Raw genomic sequence first — 6,741 nt, forward strand, 5'->3', positions numbered from 1 at the left:
AATCACAGCAGAAATATTATACACACACACACACACAAAAACACAAAAAAAAAAAAAAGATTTTAAAAGAGAAAGAAAGAAAACAAAACTGTTAAAGAAAAAACACAAGTTTCTCTCCCTCCCTGCTCCCATGCACCCTCCTTCTTCTCCTATCTCCTCTACAGGAGGTAAAGAATATAATAATGGCCAACCATATTCGAAATATATAGTAGATTTGGTCCAAGAAGCCCACATATGCACTCTGTCAAATGGGTATTTATTTAGACATCAAGTTGGCAAGCAGGCAGTCTACGGCTCAAGAGAAATGGATGACTGCTCTGTTGAATATGGAGTAGATTCCAGCTTATCAATCAGTGGGCATGCCTCCAAGATCTAGCGTGAACAGCCACTGGCAAATCTGAGCAATTTAAATGCCTTGAGCATGAATTGATGCTCTTCCGGGTGTGATTTCCCCAAATGTGTTCCTATGTTCTTGTCTGCATAGGTGGGTGTGTAAAAGATGGCTCACCAAACAGAGCAGGGCTTTATCCAAACACGATTGGTACAGAGGAGCAGGAAATGGAAATTCACATCCATTAAGTACTGTGTGCCAGAGACAATAGTATATTGCTTATCTTTGATTTCACACTTGATTCCCACAAAAATCCTGTGAGTCAAGGATTCTTATCACCCTTTTAGAGAGACAGAACCTGAATCATCAGATGTAAAAGGACCTGGCCAAGGTCACTGAGTCGTGGAGATTCCTACAAGCTCACTGTGCGGTGTCAGGTTTTTCAATCTGCGTGCACTGCTGATCTGGTGTTCTGCTTACTCAGCTCAGTGAGAGATACCAAAAGGACTCTTCTGCTAGAACACTATGGAAATCTAAGCTCCGAAGGCTGTGTCTGCCAAATTGCCTGCTATACACAGAGCTTATTGTGGTATCTTCAGCCCAATACATTTATGAATGAATGAATGAATGAATGAATGGGAATTGTTACATTTTGTATAAGAATGATGTCCTGTTTTCTGAGAAATTTCATGCTTGGACCTCATCTCTTTTGTATACAAAGATTTCCTGCATCATGTCTCATAGTGATCCACATCTGTCCATAGCATCATTGTTACTACTACTGAGCGCTGTGTTTTATACAGAACATAGCTCAAAACATGTACAGAGTAGCTCGTGTACAAAGCATAAGCTGTTGTTCTATGTCTGTCCTGATTAGTTTTTTGTCAGCCTGACATAAGTTAGAATCATCTTGGAAAAGGAATTCTCAACAGGAAAAAAAAAAGACAGACATGTTTCTTGACTGACAGTTGATAAGAGAAGGCAGTGTCACCCCTGGGCAGACGGTCCTGAGTTGGATACGTTCTATAAACAAACCATCCAGAGAAAGCGCTAAGAACGCTTCTTCATGGCCTCTGCTTTAGCTCTTACATCCCAGGTCCCTGCCTTGAGCCCTGCCTGACTTACAAAATGAAATAAACCATTCCCTCGCCAAGATGCTTTTCCTCATGATGTTTTAGAACAGCAATAGAAGCCCTAAGACAAGGTCCTTGTGGGTGTTATCTCCTCTAATCCTGTACTACCTCTACAAAGGGTGGACTTTCTTCATTTGTGAGAAAACAAAGGTTTTGAATGATTTCTTCACTTGATTCAGTGATTCAAAGGACTAGACCCCAAACTGTCCCAATTCTGAAGACCAGGGGCAGTTCTAAGCCAATTTGACATTTGAAACAGATTTATAAAATGAGTACCTCTAAACCACACATTTTCAGGGATCACAATTTAAAAAACCACAATTTTCCTTATTCTTCCTTTAACTTAAAATAAGTAATGCCAAGGAAGAAGAAGATTTTCGGGTATTTCAGCATTGGTAGAACACTTCACACATGCACTGAAACTCATGTACAACACCCTTACACATTCTGCTTCACAGTTCACATTGTCTCACTGTTTTAAATTTCAAACATGAGGGAAAACAAAACACCAAGCACTTGGGAACATTGACCAGACTGGTATAACTCAAATTGTGTTTTTCAGTCTCGTACCATCATTGTACACTCCTGGTGTCCACCCAGGAACACACAAAAAAGCTGTGGGTGTCAGTGACATAGAGCACATCTGACACAAGCATGAGCAATAACCAGCCATTCAAAACTTTTAAAACAACGATATAGCTAAGCCGTCATGGAGTGAGCAGTGCCTGTGTGCCTGGGAATCCCCTGGATAAAGCTCTATGTGAAAGACTGTCAGAGTTTTGCGATTGTGTTTGCTTGTTTCGTTGATTCTTCCCCAGAGGATGCATTTCATCCTCAGAGGCACTGGTACCAACTCCACCCACCTCAACTCCATCAGGTCTTCTGCCGCCATCCCACCTCCTATCCAAGGAAGGCACTGTTGAGACTGATGCTGGCCTCTGTTTGTACTGATCCTCTATTCATAAACTCAGACATGCTCTTCAGCAAATGATAGGAAAGTCAGTTCTCCGACACAAAGCCCTTGCTTTTAGAAGGGAAGAGCAGGTCAGGTCTTCACTTCATCTACCTTGCACAGGAAGCTCTAGGAAAACCAGCTCCGGGGTAAAAAATAAAAACATTCATGCAGTGAAAAAAAAACCCTTCTGCTCTGTTATTTCCGCATCGAAGCCCCTTATCTGTGTATAAGCTCAAAACGTTTAATAAAGCAGGAAGGAACCCCATTGCACTCACTGTCTACATGGTGAGAGCAAAAGTGTCATTACGATCCTCTCCTAATGACAGCCCAGCACCTCGGAATCTGCCTGAAAAGACAGCGTAACAAAATTCAAAACACTTCCCTCATTGCAGGTGAGATTTTTAAAAGGTACAAGTGAAAAGAGATTTAGAAAGTATTCAAGCTATATCAGGATGACTTCATGGGAAAACATAATTTCACTTACATTATTTTGTATTTTATGTGGCTTCCCTATAATATACATCTGCGTGCCAGGGATATGGGGGGAAATTCCTATGTTAGTATGGTTTCAATAAGTATAACACGGATCAATGAATTCATAAAGTAAATATTGTTTCTAGTGACTCATGTTTTTATCATCTGCTACTCTTCCTCCTAAGGTGATTCACCTAAATTACAGCCACATTAGAATATTTGTCCTTAGGGAAACTTGATCTCTTGATAAGCCACTTTACTAACCATCATTAATCCTCACAGTAAACTGCCATAGTTAACAGGTCGTTAACTTCCCTGTTCAGGACACAGTGACATCTTGAATGCCTCAGGGAGAAGGTGACAAGAAAGGAAGTAAGGATGGACCCCAGAGACTTTCCTCCAAGGAGCTAGAACGCAAGCATCAGAATGCGAAGGGTGGGAGGCATTGAAAAGCATCAGTGCTGGGTCACTTCAGCTCCGACTGGCAACGTCTCCTCCGTGAGTGGTGAGTCTGACCTAATCCTAAATCATAGGACATCAATATGGTCTTAGTCTCTTTTCCCCCATTGCTGTGACAAAATACTTTGACAAAAGCAGTTTAAAAGAGAAGACATTTATTTTAGCTCCTCCAACAAGGTGAAGTCCTTCATGTTATGGACATCAAGGGAGCTGAAGCCTGAAGCAGCTCGTCACACTGCATCTACAGTCACAAGGCGGCAGGGAATGATGCTCACTGCTCAGTTCCACTCTCTACACTTACACTACCCAGGATGCCCTACCCAAGGGAATGGCTAAGCCTACAATTAACATGGGTCTTCCCAATTCATCTCATGTAAGCAAGATAATCTCCCACGGCCATTCCCACAGGCCCATCTCCAACGTGATTCTACATTCCATCATGTCAATGATCTATATTAACCATTACACACAACTATTAATGACTCTCCTCGTGTTGACCCCAACCTTATGCTTAATATCTTTTCCTGCGTGACCAGAGATAGCACAAAACAACTCCACTTCCATCCACTCTGCCTTCAAAAGCATAAAGATGCAATAGGCCTCATCAATTAGGCTTTGACCAAGTTCTTCTAAGCACCTTCACATGACCTCACCTCAAGTCTCCTCCTCACTCTGATCACCTTGCTGCTTTAATAAGAACTTGCCCAGGCAGAGCACCTTGGCAGTTGAGGTCAGATCTGCCATAAGATCGAACTGTGTTAGTTTGTTCTTTTTTTTATTTCCTTGCTCAACAGAGAAAAAAAAAACTTATCAGAAAAAAAATTCTCCATTTTCAACTTCCCCAACCACCCTACTTCCAGCCATTTCTTAGCAGCCAAACTAGCTTTGTGAAGAAGGATCCATTGTTCAGTGTCCTGCAAAGTGTAAAATGTAATGTCAGATGAACCTCCACAAGAGGCCACCACCACACTAAAGGGTAAAGAAATTTCTCTCCTTAAAAACAGGCACCCTGTGTGACTGTTTATTAGCTAAACAATTCTAGAGGGGTGTTAGTAAAAATCAAAATAATAACATACACCTTGCATTATGTATATGTATGTGAATATAGTTTTTATTCACTATGTTAAATCTTACATGTTATCAATTTTAGCAGTCTTGTCACACAGCCCTTGTTGTTACTTTTATAAAGGATATGTAGTGTCTCTCTAAATAGATAATAATTCCTTCATTGGTATGAAGTTCTTTAATTTACCTCCAACATGTTCCTAGTATAAACAACCATGCCATAAATTTCTTAAAGAACACAGTTTTTTTATTCTCTAGAAAAAAATTTTTTATTCTCTAGATAAGTACCACTGTCCCCATTTTTTTAATTATTAAGTCAAAGAGACAACAAACTTATTACCCAATTTTGATAATGAACAGTATTAATTTTGATGGACTGGCCAGCCATATAAGGTAAGAGTATCTGTTATTTACCAGAGTCTAGTATCTGCAGACTAAAGTATATATCAATAGATCTCAATTTGACCTTTATCTACTTTATCTGTGTGTTGAGAAAGCAAAAAATTATAAAAGCCACATAATTGTCTGGCATGGTTTAGCCATAAAGGCAGAGAAACAGTTTCATTCTTTTGAGGGTAGAAGATTTGGTAAAAGTATTTCTGACTTTGAAACCAGGTTTTTACTTTTGTGACATTGACTGAGTCTCCTCTGACCAGCAATACCTTCGAATAATTGCATGGTCATCAATCAGTCCTGCCTCCTAGAGGGAACAGCAAGACATCATCCAATAAGCATTGGTTAAACTAAAGAGGGGGCAGGCCTGCCTCATTGGACACTTTGGTCCCTTTCATCTGGAAGTTTCAGGAGCCCTTAGTGTGTGTGTGTGTGTGTGTGTGTGTGTGTGTGTGTGTGTGTGTGTGTGTGTNTGTGTGTGTGTGTGTGTGTATGTGTGTGTTTAATTTGTAATCTAATAGCCTCTCCATGCCTGTGACTTTACACAAAATAGTAAGGTCAAGTGTGGTGTTTTATAGCTGAGACTCAGGAGAATCAGGAGAGAGATGGGAACCACAGCAAACATTCCCATGCTATCTGCTACCTTAGGGGGCATGTAGGCTGAGAGCAGAGATGAAGACAGAGAGAAATTAAAATGTCTGTATATTTGCTTAAACCTATAATAAACAAACCAGGCATGCAACATCTTTGCATAACTCTCTTACTAATAAATGTATGAGTAACATGATTGCATATGGAATTTTTCAAAATAGAACAATAGAGACAGTCCCTGCCCTTAAGGGGCCCTGTTGGGAATACTATAAAAACAGGACAAAATGGTTTAGGGAGGCAAGCCTGGCCAGGTAGGAAGATGATGACTGCCCAATACTTGCAGAGAAGTTAGTTCAGGGAGCTTGGAGTCTACTGATAAAAGTTCAAGAACTTCCACATCAAAGGCCAACCTTAACCTTTAATTTCTGTCTGTGAAATAGGACTGATTATAACCACTAGATAAGGCTGTAGTGAGTGGGTATTGGCTGAAATAAAGTATGGAGAAAGAGCTCTATAAACTATGAAGAAATATGCAAATATTAATTAAAATAAGTCCTGAATATTTGAAGCAAGATCTTTATTAAAATGTTCCATCATTTCCTTCTCTTCCATCATTATCTGTCTATTAATATTCATTAAGCATCTGCCTACTTCCAGCCACCCACCTGTGGATGCACTAACTTTAATCCTCCTCAAAGCCCACAGATGAGAACCATTATACCCAACACAGTGATAAAGGAACGTGGAGCATGGTGCTGATGGACATGATAATAAAGACAGTCTTCTTAGTCTTCTCTTAGGACTTTTTTAATATATCTCTACCAGAATGCTGAGTCTGGGTATCAGGATCATACTCTGATTCAATTATGTGTCTTCTTTGAATAGTCTACTCATCCCACCAACATTGACCAAGGGCTTACCAAACACTAACATAGTTCCAGATGCTCCAAGCACTATATTAAACAGAGCAGATGGCTTTGCTCTTTCAGAGTCCGGTTCAAATGGAGACAGAGAGTAAACTGATAAACAAATACATCTGTATGATGCTACCAAGAAATAACAGGTGCTATGGAGAAAATTTAAAAGACAACCAAGTAAGTGAATGATGACTGAGTGAACGAATTACCATTGACCTAATTAGGAAGCGTTCTATTTTTCTCAGAAGAGCTTAGAATAGCATCTTTCCATTCATGCTAATTCTTCGACCAAAGACCAAGGTCACAAGGTTCCAGGCAAATATTTTCTGTACCAACATAAAGGTGCATGTTGTTGGAAAAGGAACCATATAGGCTGGAGACATGTGATCATCTTACAGTTTCTCTTAGACATCCTTAGCCGTG

At 40.0% G+C, this 6,741-nt stretch overlaps 1 pseudogene; it reads right to left on the minus strand.

Annotated features, from left to right (window-relative positions):
- Positions 1-2,356, minus strand: part of LOC110293316 — a 9,932-nt pseudogene extending 7,576 nt beyond the window's left edge.
- Positions 2,357-6,741: the final 4,385 nt, after the last annotated feature.

The sequence above is a fragment of the Mus caroli genome, chromosome 4 (assembly GCF_900094665.2).
Source record: "Mus caroli chromosome 4, CAROLI_EIJ_v1.1, whole genome shotgun sequence".
In the NCBI taxonomy this organism is placed as follows: Eukaryota; Metazoa; Chordata; class Mammalia; order Rodentia; family Muridae; genus Mus; species Mus caroli.